Source organism: Chiloscyllium plagiosum, chromosome 1 (assembly GCF_004010195.1).
Source record: "Chiloscyllium plagiosum isolate BGI_BamShark_2017 chromosome 1, ASM401019v2, whole genome shotgun sequence".
NCBI classification, from domain to species: Eukaryota; Metazoa; Chordata; class Chondrichthyes; order Orectolobiformes; family Hemiscylliidae; genus Chiloscyllium; species Chiloscyllium plagiosum.
Window position 1 is genome coordinate 37335386 of NC_057710.1, and position 20181 is coordinate 37355566.

General features: G+C 42.0%; 1 protein-coding gene across 1 annotated transcript in view; it reads left to right on the forward strand.

Moving 5' to 3' along the window:
* The first annotated feature begins 2504 nt into the window (after window positions 1–2504).
* The window catches only part of rab27b (RAB27B, member RAS oncogene family), a 137766-nt gene continuing 120089 nt past the window's right edge, over window positions 2505–20181 (forward strand). The window contains exon 1 of the mRNA XM_043721496.1: window positions 2505–2743. The gene's annotated coding sequence lies outside the window, so the exon portion shown is untranslated. The remainder of the gene's footprint in view (window positions 2744–20181) is intronic.

Here is a 20181-nt window from a genome sequence, read left to right on the forward strand (position 1 = left end):
GTGACAAACAGATTTCAATGTTGGCAAATGTGAATCACTCACTTGAACTTAAAAGGGATGAAGTGATAATGGAGGCCCAAAAAGACTTATGGGTTCAGATAAATAGATCACTGAAATGTGGTAAACAAGTTAAAATAATTAAAAATAGATAATTGATTGTTGCCCTTTATATCCAGATGGTTGAACACAAGGAGGTATAAGTCAAATGTCAGCTATACAAAGCCCTGCTTAGACCATTTCTAACCAGGAGTAATGTGTTCAGTTCTTACTCACCTTAGGAAAGTTGTTTTTGCACTTGAAGAAAATTATATAAAGTTTACCAAGATGAAGCCTGGACTCCAAGGGTTAAATTGCAAGGACAGATTATTCCTTAGAATAAATCAGATTGTACTCCTCAGAATTTATAGGGCCATGGATCATGGAGTATCATAGAGGTATACAGCACAGAAACAGGCCCTTTGGCCCAACTCATCCATGCTGACCAGATTTTCAAAATAGAACTATTCCCACTTGCCTGAGTATGGCCCATATTCCTGTAAACATTCCCTATCTATGTACCTGTCTGAATGCTTTTTTGTTTGATTGAAACTTTCTTCACATAGAGGCAGGCAAATGGAGTGGTTAGAGGAAAACTATTTCCATTATTTTCACTGGTTGGAATGTCCTAGGACAAAAATTAGAGTCAGAGGAGTAAAACCAGAAAAGTGTTTTACACATATTGGGTGGAAGACCTTTGGAACTCACTTCCCAAAGAAAAGAGCAATTGATGCTAAGTTAATGACTAATTTCAAACTGAGGTTGGTAGACTGCAAGAAATTTATAGAATTTAGATAGAATGGTGCTGGAAAAGCACAGCAGGGCAGGCAGCATCCGAGGAGCAGGAAAATCGATATTTAGGGCAAAAGGGCTTTTGCCCTAAACGTTGATTTTCCTGCTTCTCAGATGCTGCCTGACCTGCTGTGCTTTTCCAGCACCACTCTAATCTAAACTCTAGTTTCCAGTATCTGCAGTCCTCACTTTTGCCCTGTAAGAAATTTATAGAATCCCTAGAGTTCAGATAGAGGCCACTCAGCCCATTGAGTCTGCACTGAGCTTTCAAACAACATCCATCCAGACCCATCTCATTCCCATTACCCAACATTCCCCACACCTAACCCACCTAATTTGCACATCCCATGGCACTACAGGACCACTTGGCATGGTCAATCCACCTAACCCGCAGATTAGATTAGATTCCCTGCAGTGTGGAAACAGGCCCTTCGGCCCAACAAGTCCATACCGACCCTCCAAAGAGTAACCCACCCAGATCCATTTCCTTTTGACGAAAGCAACTAAGACAATGGGCAATTCAGTATGGCCAATTTACCTAACCTGCACATTTCTGGACTGTGGGAGGAAACCGGAGCACCCGGAGGGAACCCACACAGACATGGGGAGAATGTGCAAACTCCACACAAAACAGTCGCCCGAGGCTAGAGTCGAGCCTGGGTCCCTGCTGCTGTGGGGCAGCAGTGCTAACCACTGAGCCACCGTGTCGCCCCAAGATCTTTAGATTGTGGGAGAAAACTGGAGAACCCAAGGGAACAGATGTGGGGAGAACATGCAAACTCCACACAGACACCGGAGGCTGGAATCAAACCCAGGTTTTGGCACGGTGAGGCAGCAGTGCTAACCACAGAGCCACCTTAAGGGCTGGGGAAGCTCAGCATCTATGGAGACAGAAACAGGGTCACGGTTTTGAATCCAATATGACTTTTTTTGGGAACCCGACTGAGTTCAGAAGATAAACAATGTTGGACTCCAAGCTTCTCTGACTGCAGATGCTGCCAGACCTGCTGAGTTTCTTCAGCACCCTTCCTGGTGTGTGTGAAATCTCCATCATTCGCGGTACATTACCGCCGCCCTTCATCATTTGATGACAATATAAGTGCTCCTGAGAAAGGCAAGATCACAACGATTGCACACTTCAAAGGGCACGTTTGCAGATGGGGTTGCACACAAAAGACATTAGAAGAAAGACATGGTTGTGGAGTTGCTGAACCTTGGGCAGGAAGTGAAACAAGAACATTGAAATAATAAACAAAAACACGGATGAGGTTTAATGCCTACTCTCTCCAGATCCATGGGCAGTACCAGTCCCATTCCGCTGCACTACTGCTAAGTATCTACGTATTCCAGATCGATGTAAACACCACCGATCAGTATAGAATCTTCTTGCAAGTTTATTGTAAAAATGAGTTCTCCACGGAGGGTGCTCTTTCCCTTTCTGACTGCACAAACTAACATTGCTGTGTTTGCTTATTTTTTTGGTCTTCCGTTTTTCCCGACTGAGAAATTGCAGTAGAAGGACCTTTGAAGTGGAAACGAGGGAGGGCTGTGTTTGTAACAGCAACAGCGTTAGGAGCTGGTGGTGGTGGGGGGGGGGGGGGGGTTACTGAGAGCTCTCCATCTCCAGCTGATCGTCAGAGCCCGGGCATTAGCAAACGGAGAGGGAGGACCCAGGCTGTTCGCTCCTCGGTGTCGCGTTGAGATTTTCTGTTTCTGAACGAACTTGACCCTGACCAGGCGATTTTGTGTGTGTGTGTGTGTGTGTGTGTCGTTGCAAACCGTGCAAAAACTGGATAACATCTGGCAGTTGTGTGCAACCAGATCAGCGCTGCAGGCAAGCAAAAGGAATGGACTAGTTATTTTTAAAGGGAGTTAATCCATCAGCTTTCCAGCCGTTTGGAGTCGGTACATCTCGGTATGTTTTATTCTTGTTTTAAATAGGGGTTCATTTTTATTTTACCGAGACTTTCTGCATCTCTGTGTGAAATGATCGCTGAACTAATTGTGATCCATTTTTTCAAGCTCTATATTCTCCGTATTCATGTTTTAGACTTGAACCTGCATTTGTGTCACATCCCCTAACTGGCGGGGCTCGGGAACCTGCCGAGTGTGTGTAAGTGCTGGGCTATGCCAGTCCGGGATGTGCCCTATCTGAAGTTCGCGTTCTCCTGCCATACCTTCCCAGCTTGTTACAGAGCCGTGTCACTTTGCCATCTTCGCTCAATCACACATCTGTCGGAGAGGGAACCAACACCAGATCTGATTCTAAATGAAGCTCATGGAAACAAAACCAAATCCACGCACTCTGTGCATGTGTGTGTCCAGAAGGGCTTGCCTTGCATTGAAAAAGCCTTTCTCGTCTCGGGACCGCACAAGATACTTTCTTGCTGTTCAATGAAGTGCTTTTGAAGTTCACTGTGTTGTGATGCAGGAAATGATTTTGGCAGTGACCAACGATTAGCGGTTTGAAGCCTCTGAAGGGTTGCTGACGTTCAATCAGATAGAGCCGGGCAGCTGATCAGAGTGAGAAAACTCCCTGTTTAGCTCGGGCAAGGAAAGGCAACTCCCAGGTTTCTCCTAGAATGAGCAGTACTTGTTCAGCCTCAGTGGCAAATTGCAAGTCTCACATCAGCTTTCACAACCTTTCTTTCCAGATGGATCGCTTTGTCCCCAGATAAGACTCTGCTTAAATAAGACCAGAAGAAATGGGAACGGGAGAGGGCCGTTCGGCCCCTCGAGCCGACTCCATCATTCAATGAGATCATGGCTGATCCGGCAATTCTCACGTCCACTTTCCTGCCTCCCCCCCCCCCCCCCCCCCCGAAGCCTTGATTCCTGTACACTTCAAGATAAATGACCTGCTTCTGCTCCTATATCGTATGGTCTTATTAAGACGATAGCGAGTTGTCTGCTTAAATATCTCCACATGTAGGCCCATTGTTGTCAGGTCAGGGAATGAGCCAGTGACAATGACGGAACAACAATTCCAACTCAGGATAGTGCTGGCTTGGAGGGAACCCGTGTTCTTCTGTGTGTTAAAACCTGAGATTTTGAATGATTTGGAGATGCCGGTGTTGGAGTGGGGTGTACAAAGTTAAAAATCATTCGATCATAGCTGATATACTCCTCACCCCCAATTCTTACCTTCTCCCCACAACCCTTTAACCCATTACCAATTAAAAAGCCATCTAACTCCTCCTTAAGTTTACTTACTGTCCCAGCACCACTGCACCTTGGGGAAGCAAATTTCACAGATTCACAATCCTTTGGGAGAAGAAGTTTTTCTTAACTCTATTTTAAATTTGCTATCCCTTATTCTAAGACTATGGCCTCTTGTCCTAGAATACCCCACAAGAGGAAGCATCACTCCACACCTATTTTATCCATACCTTTTATTGTTTTGAATATGATCTCCCCAGATTCTTCTAAACTCTTGACAGTACAGGTCTAAGCTGTTCAATCTCTCTTCGTTTGACAAACCCCCATCTCTGGGATCAATCTAGTGAACCTCTTCTGAACTGCCTTCAATGCCTCTAAATCTTTCCTCAAATAACAGGACCAAAACTGTGCGCAATATTTCGGGTGCGACTGTGTATAGGGGCAATTCTATTTCCTTATCTTTACATTCTATTCCTTTCGCTCTAAAAGCCAACACTCCATTTTATTATCTGCTGTACCTGCACCTTCATTTTCTGTGACTCATGATCTCGGAATACCCAGATCCCTCTGCACTGGAGCACCTGACGTTTCTCTCCATTTAGATAAGTGCCATTTGTGAATCACCATTAATCAGAAGTTTAACTGCGCCAACAGTATAAATACTGTGTGTTATGGACCAGGCCAGACTCCCTCAAAACACTTCAAGAAAGTAAACCAGACCCCAAATTTGTCAGTTGTTTTAAGGAGGTGTAGAGCGGATGTTCCAGGAGGGATGCAGTTGGTCAAACCACTTAATTTTAAACAAAACAGACTTTATTCTCAAGATTACTGAATGAAATGCAAACAAAAAGAGAACAGAATACAGAATAACTTAACCTATCTGAAAACCCAACAGATTACCGCAATTTACCGATGCTATCCCAAATATTTGCAACAATCTTCACAAACTCCCCTTGGCAAAAAAAAAGGAAAAATCAAATACAGGAGACAGAGAGAGATGGGGGAGAGATTCAGCATGGACCACCTTCTTCCGTGTAGCTGTTTCTCTGACCAGCAACCTCAAAACTGACTGACTGCTTTCAGTGAATAGCCAGACTGCTAAAAACCAAAACAAATCCGAGAAAAGCTGAGCTGGAAGAACTGGCCATTCCTCTTTCATTCAACAAGCATTTGTTTTTAATTTGAAAGCCTTTATCTGAGGCAGTTTCTGTCAGCTATGATCAAACTGGCCCTAAAACCCTTCAAACCTAGACTTTTCGGAGTCACTGCTTTTACTAACTCTCTGAAAAGAATTCAAGGACAGCATAACCTTGTTAAAGGAGCAGTATCATCACATGTGGCTACCCACAATCCAGTCAGAATCATGGAATTTACCAGTGAGTAATTCATGTCTTAATTTCCCCGAAGGGTCAGCGAACCTGAAATGTTAACTCTGATTTCTCTTCATAGATTCTACCAGACCTGCTTAGCTTTTCCAGTAATTTCCGATTTTGTTTCTGTCTTCCATCTACAAAGCCCAAGTCAGGAGTATGATGGAATACTCTCCACTTACTTGAATGAGTGCAGCTCCACCAAAAAGTGGGTTTAAAGTCTCCCACTTGACTGGCATCCCATCCACCAAGTTAAGCATTAACTCCCTCCAATGTGGCTGCAGAATACACTTTACAAGATGCATTGCAGTAACTTGCCAAACGTTTTGTGACAGCATCTTCGAAACCCTCAACCTCTGCTGTGTAGAACAACAAAAACTCTACCAGCTAGAAGTTCCCTTCCAAATAAAAGGCCACTCTTGGAAATACATCACCAGTCCATCATTATCACTGGATCAGAATCTTAAAATTCGATCTCTACCAGTATTGTGAGTGTACCTTTGCTATGTAGACTGTCCCCATTCAAGAAGAATGACTATTTGCTAGACTTTTTAGTTATGCTTGAAATACTTGAAGAAATAGAAAAAAGATCTTGTCTTGCATGGTTGAATTGCATTTTGATGCATGACACATCGTTATGATCACTCATTGAATGCTTAACATATGGCAGGAAATGTGACTGAATTATTGCACATATAAACTGCATTGTACAGAAGACATATTCTCAAAGATGCTGGAAGAACCAAATTTAATAGCACAGAAGGAGACTATTAAGTTTATTCTATTTATGCCAACTATTTACAACTCAGGAATTGTCTGGAGAGAGCTGAGCTGTACCTTGCCAATCCACTCACATATTTAGTCCTAGAAACAATTTTAATCTCAGTTTGAGTCCTGCTTGTTGATCGTGAATTTTAGTATAATTTGTTTGCATTCTGCAAAAGGCATTTTGTTCTGTTTCCAGCCTTTACAGCTAATTTTGAAATAATTAGTTGTGAATTTCATGTTTTATTTCTGTTCCTGCCAAGAAATGTTATCAGATTTTGACAAACATTGTTAGACAATAAACTCTAGTTTGCTATAGTTGATGGGCAGAGCGATCGGGAAGTGCAGGTCCATTGTACCCTGAAGGTTGCTGCACAGGTGGATAGAGTGGTCAAGAAGGCATATAGTACGCTTGCCTTCATTGGACGGGGTATTGAGTATAAGAGCTGGCAAGTCATGTTAAAATTGTACAATACTTTGGTTCGGCCGCATTTAGAATACTGTGTACAGTTCTGGTCGCCACATTACCAAAAGGATGTGGACGCTTTGGAGAGGGTGCAGAGAAGGTTTACGAGGATGCTCCCTGTATGGAAGGTGCTAGCTATGAAGAGAGATTGAGTAGGTTAGGTTTATTTTTGCTAGAAAAAAGAGATTGAGGGGGGACCTGATTGAGGTTTACAAAATCATGGAGGGTATAGACAGGGTGGATAGAGACAAGCTTTTTCCCAGGGTGAAGAATTCAATAACCAGAGGTCATGCTTTCAAGGTGAGAGGTGGGAGCTTTAAGGGGGATACATGCGGTAAGTACTTCACACAGAGGATGGTGGGTGTTTGGAACACATTGCCAGCAGAGATGGTAGAGGCAGGCACGGTAGATTCATTTAAGATCCGTCTGGACAGATGCATGAGTAGGTGGGGAATGGAGGTATGCAACAAATAATCACTTCCACTTTGTTCTGAAAGTTGTAGATTCATGACCAGATTTTCATCCTCAAAAATACTATAGTCTTTGTATAATTGCTGTGATATTGAAGCATCATGTGAGGAGCTGAAAAAGTCAACAGAATAGGAATTCTCAAGCTTCTGATATTAAGTTTTTAACAATTTCACCAAATTCATCAAAGTTGACAGCCACATAGTGATGAATTTTCAAAACAAGTTGACCTTGCTTTTCCCCTCAGTTTAGTATATCATGAAATTAGTCCTTCTGTGACTCTGATCAATCCAATAGCATCTGGTTCCAGTAATGAAACATTACTAAGGATTTCTCACCCTGGTGTTTAACAGAAGCAATATGATTTCCAGTTGCATTGATCTGAGGTGAGAATAGATTGGGGTTTGGATCTAGACAGCCTATTTCAACTCACTGTCAGTGGTTAGGTATGAATAATGGCTACTTGGGCAAGGCATGAGAGGATCTACAACACCCAAGGAGAGATTCCGCTGCTCGGAGTGAACCTGGTCAGGAGAGGGGAGAGAAAATAAAACTTTGAAAGGTTATGTTTAGCAGCTACAGAAGGGAAAATAAATATTGGCTCAGCTAAGTAGACTTGTTGGACCAAATGGCATGCTTCTTCCCAAATATATCAATAAAAACTGCTTATGAACATTCTTCGAGGAGAAAGTGAGGTCTGCAGATGCTGGAGATCAAAGTTGAAACTTTATTGCTGGAACAGCACAGCAGGTCAGGCAGCATCCAGGGAACAGGAGATTCCCTGGATGCTGCCTGACCTGCTGTGCTGTTCCAGCAATAAAGTTTCAACTATGAACATTCTTCACCAATTCATAAAGTCTACACTGAATATAGCAACTTAGTTTCAGATGTGATACTCCCGTCAAGTTCTTCCCCAACCTATCCTCTGGATCCTGATCAATTAGTTCCTGAATCTCTAAGTGTTCTAAAGGTGAAGTTAACTTAAAGGAAATTAAAGGATTTGTTCATCCATGAGAAGGCCATTTTTGAACCATTGTCATCTGTGCACTGATGGTTCTCACAGAAAGATGTGAGAAACAGTCCTGGGAAATAGACTCAGTAACAATGAAGGACTAGAGCTTTCACGACTTGTTCTGATGCATATATTTAGATATTTGTTTCCACTGTATTTATGTTGGGCAAATGCTTTTGGGTTCATAATTAAGAATTCTGTTACAGAATGATTTGGAAATTGTAGGCCGGCAGTCAGACATCTGGAACAAAACTGATCTTGAGGTTCCTTTCTAAAATTCTTGCGGTGTGAGTGATAATAGAAAGGTTGTATTCATAGACCATTTGTAAACATCATGAAGACAGGAAGAGTGAACTACAGGGTTTGGGTCTGAGGGATAACTAGGTTTCTTTCTTCATATGGTAATAGCAAACCAGTTAGTGCTTTGTAAGTTGGTCAAATATATGATAAATTTTCCGGTACTTGTTCACAAATTACTGTTGTTTTTTATTCACTTTTCAAACTTATCATGGAAGGAATTTCAACTTATTTACTAGCAACGTGGTTCTTAAGTATATTAAGTAGAAAAGACTAGTGAAGAATAGAGTGGGGCCCATAAGGAACAAGCAGGGTAAACTGCTCACTGAAGTAAAGGGCATGGCAGAGTTAGTAAATGAGTACTTTGTTTCTGTCTTTACCAAAATTGGAAAATGGTGAAAATGGCCTTATTGAAAATGTCTGTGTTAAGCAACTGAGCAGTGCAGTGATAGAGAAAGAAGAGGCTTCTCTAGGCCTCTCTGAGCACAGGATTTATCCCAAGGACTGGAGGATTGCAAATGCGATGCCATTGTATAAGGAAGGGGCAAAGGATAACCTAGGAAATGACAGACCTGTCAGCTTGACATCAATAACAGGAAAACTAATGGAAGCCATAATATGAAATAAATTAATATGACATAGAGAAAGAGAAGTTAATACTTGGCTTTTGTCAAGGGCCGATCAGGGCTGACAAATTTAATTGAATTCTTTGATGAGCTGACACAGGCAGTGGATGAGGGGAGTGCTGTGAATGTGATGTATTTGAACTTTTAGAAAGCATTTGATGCAATGTCACATGACAGTTGGTTAGCAAATTGGAAGTGTTTGGGTTTGATGTGAAATTGGCAGCATGGTTTAGAAATTGGATAAAAGGTAGAAAAAAGAGGGTACGTATAGATAGGTATTTCTCAGATTGGAAAGTGATGTTTCCCAGGATTTGGTTTTTCTGATTTATATAAATGATTTGGAGATGGTATTGAGGGCAACATCTCTAAATTTGCAGATGATAGTCAGTTAGGCAGAACAGTGAATTGTGAGAATGATGCTGAGTGGTTTCATTGACAAGTTGGCCAAATGGTCAGACACCTGGCAAATCAGTTTTAATGCATAGAAATGTAAGGTCTTGCATTTTGATTAGATTAGATTACATTACAGTGTGGAAACAGGCCCTTCGGCCCAACAAGTCCACACCGACCCGCCGAAGCGCAACCCACCCAAACCCCTACATTTACCCCTTACCTAACACTATGGGCAATTTAGCATGGCCAATTCACCTGACCTGCACATCTTTGTGACTGTGGGAGGAAACCGGAGCACCCGGAGGAAACCCACGCAGACACGGGGAGAACGTGCAAACTCCACACAGTCAGTCGCCTGAGGCGGGAATTGAACCCGGGTCTCCGACGCTGTGAGGCAGCAGTGCTAACCACTGTGCCAGCATGCCGCCCGTAGAAGAAACACAGAAAGACAATACAGGCTCAATGGTACAACTCTGAGGGGAGTACAGAAGCAGAGATATCTTGGGGTTCACTTGCATAACTTTCTGAAGGTGGCCAGGTAAGTTGAAACAATTGTTAAAAAAGCTTACAGGATCCTCACATTTATAAATAGAGGCATAAAGTATGAAAGCAAGGAAGTGATACCATGCCTCTATAATTCATTGATCAGAATACATTAGTGTATTGTGTTCAGCTCTGGCACTGTATTTAAGGAAGGATGTTAAAGGTCTGGAGAGAGTTCAAAGGAGATTTTTGGTAATGATACCAGGAATGAAGGATTTTAGATACAGGAAAAGATTAGAGGAATTGTGCTTATTCTCCTTGTAACAGAGATGATTAAGAGGTGGCCTTGTTAAGGTGCTCAAAATTATGAATAATTTTGCCAGGATAAAAAAGGATCTTCTGATTCCACTAGTTGGTTTGTCAGTAAAGAGGAGTCACCATTTCAAGATTGTCAGCAAGAGAGCTAGGAGTGAGATGAGGATAAACTTCGTTACTCAGCGAGTTGTTAAGATGTGGAATGCGCAGCCTAGGAAACTGGAGGATGCAGATTCCATACAAAGTTTCAAAACAAAACTTAATATATATTTGAAAGTGATGAATTCAGAGGGCTATGGAGATAGAGCTACAGAATGGATTTAGTTGGATAACTCTTTTGTGACACAATAGTCTGTTTATGTACTTTAAGTTCTATGATTCTATACCTTTAAATTGTAAATCTAGCACCGTTTTCATCGGGTACAGAATGAAATCCAGAGGAGATAATTTTCTTTTCACCCTTTAATAGCTGGTGGAACTAAAATCATCCTGGAGGAGCTTGAAAAACTCAGAGGTCTAAGAATGGAAATTAGTTTGTTCCATCTCCTTGGTGCTAAGGTAAAGCATTCCCAGTCTACATATAATGCTTCTCCTTTGGATATTGTTTAGTGATTTGATTTGATTTATTATTGTCACATATACCTCAGTACAGTGAAAAGTTTTGTTTTGCATGCAGTATGGGCAGATCAGACCCAACATGTACTTTAGGGTAATAGAATAGGGTAAGGAATACACTGTTATGGCTGCAGCGAAGGTACACAGAGAGCAAGATCAGCATTAAAGTTCCATGTGGTGATCAGACAATTAACCAGTGTTGATGCTGACTATCTTGTCAGATCTAGAAAGTAGAAAATTCTAGTGTGCTGGAACTGATCTATTCCTTCCCACATTTTTGTTGTGAAGTTTCTTCCTTCAGTTTTGTGAAAACAAGATAAAAATGGGAATAGATCCAAATCTGAAACACAAACAGCCAATTCTTGAGGTCTAGCAATGTGACTTATTGCATTTTTTCTCTGAATAATAATGGATCTGTTACGGTGCTATGTATGAAGTACAAATAATATTTATATTGATGTAACCATGGGGTAGAGTGTTGAGACTGAAGCTGCTACTGTAAAGCTTGCAAAATGGAGTCATTAATTGGAAATTTAGATACAAAGGTTATGTCCCTACATAATTTTCCATCTAAATGTATTAGAAACCTCCTGTTGTGTGGTCTTAATAATTACATCCAATAAGATGTTTGAGCCTTGTGGCCATGCTTGATATGCAACGTACTGGTGGTGTGCTGAACTCACATTGCTTTAACATGCTGGTGATTACTACTTATTATGATCTTATCTCTCTTGCTATTTTGTTCCAGGGTAATGAATTCTCTCTGAACCATGTGACATATAGGGGTTTTCCATAACATCAGTGAGAAATCAGCACAACCCTCTGAAATGACAGATGGCTAAAATCTGTGCCATTTCTTTAAGGTTTCTGATATTCTCCATTGAAGTTGGAGATTAGGGGAACAGCTTTGGGACAATAGGACATTGGATTTTCAGGAATTTCAAGACTCTACCTACATCTACATGAAGACTTAGAGACCAAACAGCATGGAAACAGCCCCTTCAGAGTTGATAAAGTGTGGCGCAGGAAACGGCAGCATCTGAGGAGCCAGAGACTCAATGTTTCAGGTATAACCCTTCATGAGTCCTGATGAAGGATTATGCCTGAAACATTGATTCTTTTGCTTCTCAGATGCTGCCTGACCTGCTACATCTTTTCCTGCGCCATACTTTATCGACTTTGGCTTTGTAACATCTGCAGACCTCACTATATCCTAACAGACTCTTCAGTCTGACCAGTCCATGCCAACCATATTCACAACCTAAACCAGTCCCACTCGCCTGCGCTTGGCTCATATTCCTCCAAACCTTTCCTTTTCCTGAACTTATCCAAATGTCTTTTAAATGCTGTAACTGCACCTGCATCCATCACTTTCTCTGCCAGTTCATTCTACACATGAACCACTCTCTGTGTAGAAATGTGGCCCTTCCTATCCTTTTCAAAACTTTCTCCTCTCACCTTAAAAATATGCCCCTAGTTTTGAACTTCCCTTCCTTAGGGTCATTCACCTTATCTTGGCTGCTCATGATTTAATAAACTTATATAAGGTCACCCCTCAGCCTCCAATGCTCCAGGGAAAACTGCCCCAGCCTATTCAGCCTCTCCCTACAGCTCAAACCCTCCAACACTGGCAACGTCCTTGTAAATCTTTTCAGCACCCATTCAAGTTTAACAACATCTTTCCTATAGCAGGGAGACTAGAATTGAAAGCAGTTTTCCAAAAATGGCGACCTCCCAACTCCTATATTCAATGCACTGACCAAATCCTTCCTTCAGTACCTTGTCTATCTGTGACTCCACCTTCAAGGAATTATGAACTTGCACTCCAAGGTCTTTTTGCTTTGCAATACTCGCCAGGACCTTACCATAAAGTGTATAAGTCCTGCCCTGATTTTCCTTTCCAAAATGCAACACCTCACATCTATCTAAATTAAACTCCACCTGCTACTCCTCAGCTCATTGGCCCATCGGATCAACCCTCAACATGCTATTGTATTGTCCTCAACACCATGAACACCTGCCTTGCACAATAACCTTTTATGTGGCATATTTCTTGAAATGCCATACCTGAGGCCAGTATCCCATCACCAAGTCACCCTTTACTTACACATGGAGAGTTCTTGACAATTATCCAGCTCCCCCAGAGACAGCTCTCAGAGTGAACAGAACCTCTGACATTCCTGTTCTTACCTGTCAACCATGTCTCCTTGATTGGACCAGATTAACAGCCCCAAACCGGGAACTCACATTCAATGAGGTCCACCTGGCTGACCTTGTTACAATCACTACATCTCTCTGCATCTGAGTTATAAGCCTGTTTTTATTTTGTAGCTCCTACTGGGGTATTTTAGCACCGGGTCAGGCTTCTTCAACTCTAAATCTGATATGGGTGGCATGAAATGCACAGTAGATCGCCTCTTGCACCCAGAGTGTTGCAGAAGCAATTCATTCCCTTCTTCAGGAGACAAAGGCATTGAGGTGGCAATATCCGCTGTGTCCATCTCAGATACCAAAGCATCTTCAGTGCTTGATGAAGGTGGAGAATCCTTAGGTTCCGGAACAGTCAGAAATTTTGTCCTGGTGCTGGGCACGTTTTGCTCCTGCACTGAGTTTGCAGCTTTCATATGGTCCACATACTTTTTCAGGACTGTTGCACCCACCCGAACTTTATTCACCACTGGACCTGACCTCATGTTGACCATGCCTCTTAACGATGCAGGGTCAATCCGATGGGTCCTACACTAAACTTCATCCCCAGAAGCAAACTGTCTCTCTCGCTTGCTGGAGTCTTGGGTCCGACATTGGCATTCCTGATGCCATTTCACCTCCGCCCTCCCCCCGATCGGAGATCATATTTAATCTGGTGTATCGTCTTCTCCCCTTAACAACTCTGCCTGAGCTATCCCTGAAGTGCTTGAGAGGTGGTCCTATAATCAAATGGGAAGATGGAAATTTTGGTATCTAGTGAAGCAGTAGGCTGTTTCTTTCAGCCTGCTTTCAACGTTTGGATTGCTCTTTCTATGACATCTGATCTTGTCCCTTTGTGTTTCAGCTTTCTGCAATGTTTTCTTTTGCAATTTTCTTTGGTAACTTATCAGAATCTAGGTAATTATGGAAGATCTACAACGTATGCCATGCAACAGTCAGCTATTGCCTTGAAATGCTGAGGATCAACACACAATGTTATTCTTTACAATCACAGAAAATATTTAGAACATATACCCTCACTGTATCTCCATGCTCCAACTGCTGCACTTGCTTGATTGCCTATTTTACACACCATTCGATAATAGTGTCCGTTGATGTTAATGGCAATGAAAATCTGGTGAGGAATAGAACACTGCTGCCTGTTTCATGCAGCGGTCCAAAATGGACTTTGTCCCGATATGAACTAAAATGGGCCACTTTTTTTCTCACAGTCAGGACTGTGAAAAAAAGTAGTGCATTGCCAACAAGTGCATGACAAAGAAAGTTTTAAAGATATGGTGTACAATATAGTATTGGTAGAATTGGGAATATCTGTCACAAAGCTGGATGTTGTGCAGCTTTGACTTTGCTGAATTTGAGATCACAGGAAAAATTGATATAACTAAAGTGGTTTCTGAACAATTATATTTCTATTGTTAAACTTCAGCACTAGTCATAAGCTTGTAGATTGATAGCGTTTTGATGGTAAAGGGTGCTCTCACTGTGTTCTGCTGTTTCAAGGCTTGTGAGCAAAGGTTTAATCCTGCATAATTGGGCAGGAATGAAACTAAGTATGGATATTGCAATATGTAATCAGGAATGCAAACTTCATCATCAACTTGAGGGTGGGATGGTGGCTTTGTGGTTAGCACTGGTGCCTCACAACACCAGGGTCCCAGGCCACCCTGCCAAGAATTTTACCATTAGTCCAGTACTCTCCATTCCTGGTACTTCTTCCGAAGTGAACTACCTGACACTGAGAGTCATAGAGTCATAGAGATGTACAGCACAGAAACAGATTTGTTGGTCCAACCCATCCATGCCAATCAGATATCCCAACCTAATCTAGTCCCACCTGCCAGCACCGAAACTCAATTTACTACTTCTCTACCCAGGTCTGCATCTTATCTATGTCCCTCTGTAACCCACAACATCCTTCAGCACTGTCCCTAACTCTGCCTACCTTAGTGACATCTGCAAATTTACTAACCCATCCTTCTACACCCACCTCCAGATCATTTATAAAAATGACAAACAGCAGTGGCACCAAAACAGATTTTTGCGGTACACCACTGGTAACTGAGCTCCAGGATGAACATTTCCCATCAACCACCACCTTTCAGCCAGCCAATTTCTGATCCAAACCACTAAATCACCTTCAATCCTGAAACTCCTTATGTTGTGCTTGTGCTGTCCCACTTGTACTTTTGGCATAACTGTACCTGTATTTTCATCGTGTACATTTTCAAGAGAGAGCAAGTTCCAGATTTTATCTGGGAATGTTTGCACTTGGAGAATTTAAATTTTATGGAGGATTATGAGGCACTTAACAAATGAGGTATCTGTGTATATCTTGCTAAACGCTGAAAGGCACATGGGAATAAAATTATTAATCATTTATCCTGATAATATATACAATTATTGGGCCGAATCTTGTCAGAGTCTGCATGATGTAGGCTATGGTGAGATTTTGTAACAGAAGAGTGTTCTGGCGAGACTTACTTTGATAGCAAGAGCATCATGATGCATCTTCTATGCTTTTGCCAGGCAGCATTGTGAGTTTGCATTGGTGAGTTGGCAATTAAGAGGCGTTGTTTAGGAGCAAATTACTGCGGATGCTGGAAACTGTGTTCAAAACAATAAATGCTAGAAATCACAGTGGGTTAGATAGCATCCATGGAGAGGGAACAAACTAAGTTTTTGAGTCTAGATGATGCTTCACCAGAGCTGTGATGAAGCATCATCTAGACTCGAAATGTTAGCTTGTTCTATCTCCATGGATGCTGTTTGCCTCACTGTGATTTTCAGCATGTTTTATTTTCAATAACAGGCATTGTTGTTTGTTAAACTCCATGTTAATGACTCAACACACCTCACACATATTCAGCTTCCTAGGTTACCAAGCACGTTGAGCAACCTCGATGAAATTGCTTAGGTTGTTATATGCAGTCAGAGCATCTTGTGACAGTGGAGGTCTCACCACTTGAAGTTTGAGGCAGTGACAGAGCAGAGATCCATCATTTTCTGAGTATGGATGTGCCCTTATAAATTTACGTGTGTACTGAGCCCTTTCACTTAAAGGTTGTGTACAGGCAGAAAGGGAGGAAAAGATAAGGAAACACACATTTGTAAAAAGGTGCTGATAAAGCTGAATGTGAGTAATGGCAACAATAGTGCATATCTTGTAATCTTTATTGCTTTCTTTTGAACAACTCAATAATGAGATTACCTGAAAAAATGGAATGCTGCCTGCCTCAGTGTGTAGTAGCAGCAAGCTCCATCCATTCACTTACACCTTCACTATTGCTATTGCTTAGTGGCAAAGCTTCTTAAAATGGCAGAATATCTACATCAGTTGCAAAGCCTTTGACAATAATACATGATAGCTTTGGGCTTTTAACATGAGCCATAGATCAATCTCCTACTGTGTCAACAGATTTCCCTTCATCGTCAATTCTGTCAACATGTTTATCATTATTTTGTTGTTTGAAAGGCAGTACTGCAATAAATTAATTTATTTGTCCATTTTCAATTATAGTGCATTGCTAATTCGAGTGAAGATTAAGTAATACATGACAATACTTTCACAACTGGGATCTGATTAATTCATGTGCAGCTGATAACTTCGAAGAAATATTAATAAGACTAATGAATTTTTAAAAAATGATTAGATCACAGAGTCATTTGAATCTAGAGGCCTGCAAAAATATTCAGAGAGAGAGAGAGACTGGAGTCCAAAACTCACCACAGTAGCCAGGGATTTAAATTTGATTAATGCAATCATTCTGCAATATTTATAAAAAGAAGTAGCATCAGCCATGTTCATGAAGCTGGGTTGTAGTAAAGGCCAATATCTAAATTTCTTCCCTTTGGGCATGTAACCAGTTATCCTTACTCAGCTGATTCACAGCAATGTGATAAACTCTTAACTGCCCTCTGCTTGGGCTTAACAAGCAGTCAGTTGTACCAAATAGCTTCGAGAAAGAATAAATTTATGAAAGCCTGTGCCAGAATTTGGAGAGCTGTCCCAAAGATTTGTCAAGACAGAGCCTGACATCGTCATACATATGGAGTCATACATTTCAACTAATATCCAACACTCCTCCATCACTATGCTCAAGTATAGTGTGATCCACCAGGACGGCAGACCAGAGGTGATGGCACCATGGCATATATTGTTGGGAAAAAATTGCACTTGGATTCCTATCATTGACTCAATTTTCATGGCATCAGGTGAAGCATGGACAAGGAAACTTCCTGTTGATTAATATCTAACACCCACCTCTCAACTGGTTAATGAACACTCCTCCACATTGAACACAACTTGGGAGGCAGCACTGAGAGTAGCAATGGGAACAGAGTGTACTCTGAATGAGGGACTTCAATGTCTAACACCAAGAGTGGCTCAGTCGCACCACTACTGACTGAGCCCTGAAGGATATATTTACTAGACTGGGTGTGTAGCAGGCATTGAGAGAACCAACATCATGTCAAAGCCTAGTTGGGCTCCGCTTCACCAACCTACCCTTCACAGGTGTACTATTCATGATATGACTTATGGAAAGACACAGCGTATGGATGAGGTCCATGCAGAGTGTGAGACAGAATCTGAGTCATTCTCCCAAATCACATAATATAAAAGATGTGGCTGATGGAATGGATGGAATAAAAGCTATGGGCCTAGAAAACATATTTCCCCAACTGTAGTGTTGAAGACTTGTGCTCCAGAAATAGAAAAACCTCTAGGCAAGCTCTCCAACATCGCTACATCATCGGCATCTCCCCCGTATAGTGGAAAATTGCCCAGGCACACAGAGAGAAGAAATTCGATCTGGCTGACTATAACCCATCGGTGGACTCTCTAATGTTAGCAATGCAATGGAGGGTGTCACTGACAGTGCTGTTAGCAACACTTACTTCACCAATAAAATTGGTTTCAGATCTCATTGCAGCCTTGGTTCATGTTGGACTTTCAGAGGTAAGATGAGAGTGTTCAGTTCACCCTTACCATCAAGATGGTATATGATTAAGTATGAACCCAAGGAGGCCTTGCAAAACTGAAGTCAGTAAGAATGAAGTGAACACTCTGCACTGTTGAAATCATAACCAGCACAAAGAAAGATGGTTGTTAGATGTCAGTCATCTCAACTCTAGGCTCTGTAAGCTTGAACTGTTTCATCAATGAGTTTGCCTCCCTCAAATGTGAAGATGGTCAGTGACAGTCAGACAGTTGCATTCACAAATCTCAGCATGTCCACACCCTAGATAAAATAGTAAGTGACTTACACCACAGAATTGCCAGGTAATATCATTTGCAACAGAAGAGATGTAACCAATTCCCTTTGATATTCAACAGCACTCCGTCACTGAATTCTCCACCATCAACGTCTTGAGATCACATTGACCAGAAACATCATTGCAAGAAAAGGTAAGGAATGAATAATTCACCTCCTGAATGTCCAGTGCTAAAAGTCTACCATCCAGAAGCTAAAAGTCAGGATTCTGATGGAATCCTCCCCTTTGTCTGAATGAGTCAACTCCAATAACAATAAAGAAGCTTGGCACCATTAAGACAAAGGTAGCACTACCACTCAAAGTATTCAGTCCCTCCATCACAAATGCACAGTAATAGCAGTCTACCACTCACAAGATGCACTGCAGAATTTCACAGAGGCACCTTCAACAAGATTTTTCAATCTCAAACTCTGCCACAAGGGCATAAAAGAAATGGAACCACCATCACTATCAAGTTCCCCTCCAAATCCCATACTGTCCTGACTTGGAAATATATTGCTATTCATTCATCATCACCTTGATAAATCCTTGGAATTTCCTCTGTAACTGCACTGTGGCTTAACTACACCACATGGATTGTGGTGGTTCAGAATGAGGAGGCACCGTCTTCTGAATGAGAAATTAGTATTAGTAATAAATGCTGAACTTGATAACAATGCTGCATGAGTAATGATCATGGATAGAAAAGGAACGGCGGAAAATGTACAGGAACTCTTTTGCATCTGCACTTCAGCTCATCTATATTGGAAGGCCAGCTGAACAGCAATTGATATTTTAATGTAACTACCCAAGACTCAGAAGAGGTCAGCAACTGATCTCACCCTTGTGTCCTCACCCCTTCCAGCTCCAAATCAGTTGGAAACCAAAACAGAAATTGTTGGGAAAGCTCAGCGGTTCTAGCAGCATTGGTGGATAGAAAGCAGAGAAGTTACTGGCCACCCTTGATTGGCTGCAATGGGCTGGGTACATTGTCCGCATTACTGACCCGAGACTCCCCAAATGGATGCTCTACTCCCCTGTTCCAAAATGGCTGGTGAGGCACAGGTGGACAGATGAAGTGCTTCAGGGATACCCTCAAGGCCTCACTGGCGAAGAGTGGCAATTCCACTGATACCTAAGAATCACAGGCATATCGAGACTTGATTTGATTTGATTTATTGCTGTCATGTGTACCTAACTACAGTGAAAAGATTTGTTTTGCATGCAGTACAGACAGATTATAACAGCAAAATACAGATCATAGGGTGATTGAACAAAGCGAGGCATACAGAGTTACAGCTGTGCAGGAGGTATGTAAAAGAAAGATCAACATTAGATTTGAAATTGCAGAGGTCCATTCAGCTGTCTAAGAACAGTGGGGAAGAAGCTGTCCTTGAACCTGATGGCACGTGTGTTTAAGCTTCTGTATCTTCTGCCTGATGAAAAAAGATTGGAAGTGATTTTAACCAGGGTGGGTGGGGTCTCTGATGATGTTGGCAGTGAGAATTGTAGATGGAGTCCATGGATGGGAGGTTGGCTTGCTTGACGGTTGGGATGTATTCACAACTTTCTGTGATTTCTTATGGTCCTGGGCAGAGCCATTGCTGTACCAAGCTGTGATGTGCTCAGTTAGAATGCTTTCTGTGGGACATCTGTAAAGGTTGGTGAGGGTCCTTATGGAAATGCTAAATTGCCTGAGCCTTGTGAAGAAGAAGAGGTGCTGCTGTGCCTTCTTCACCATCGCATTGACATGGGAGATCCCAGGGCAAAAGTGAGGACAGCAGATGCTGGAAGCCAGAGTTTAGACCAGGGTGGTGCTGGAGAAGCACAACAGGTCAGGCAGCATCCGAGTAGCAGGAAAATCAACGTTTCAGACAAAAGCCCTTTATCATGAATAGAGCCAGGGTGCCTCCAGGGTGGAGA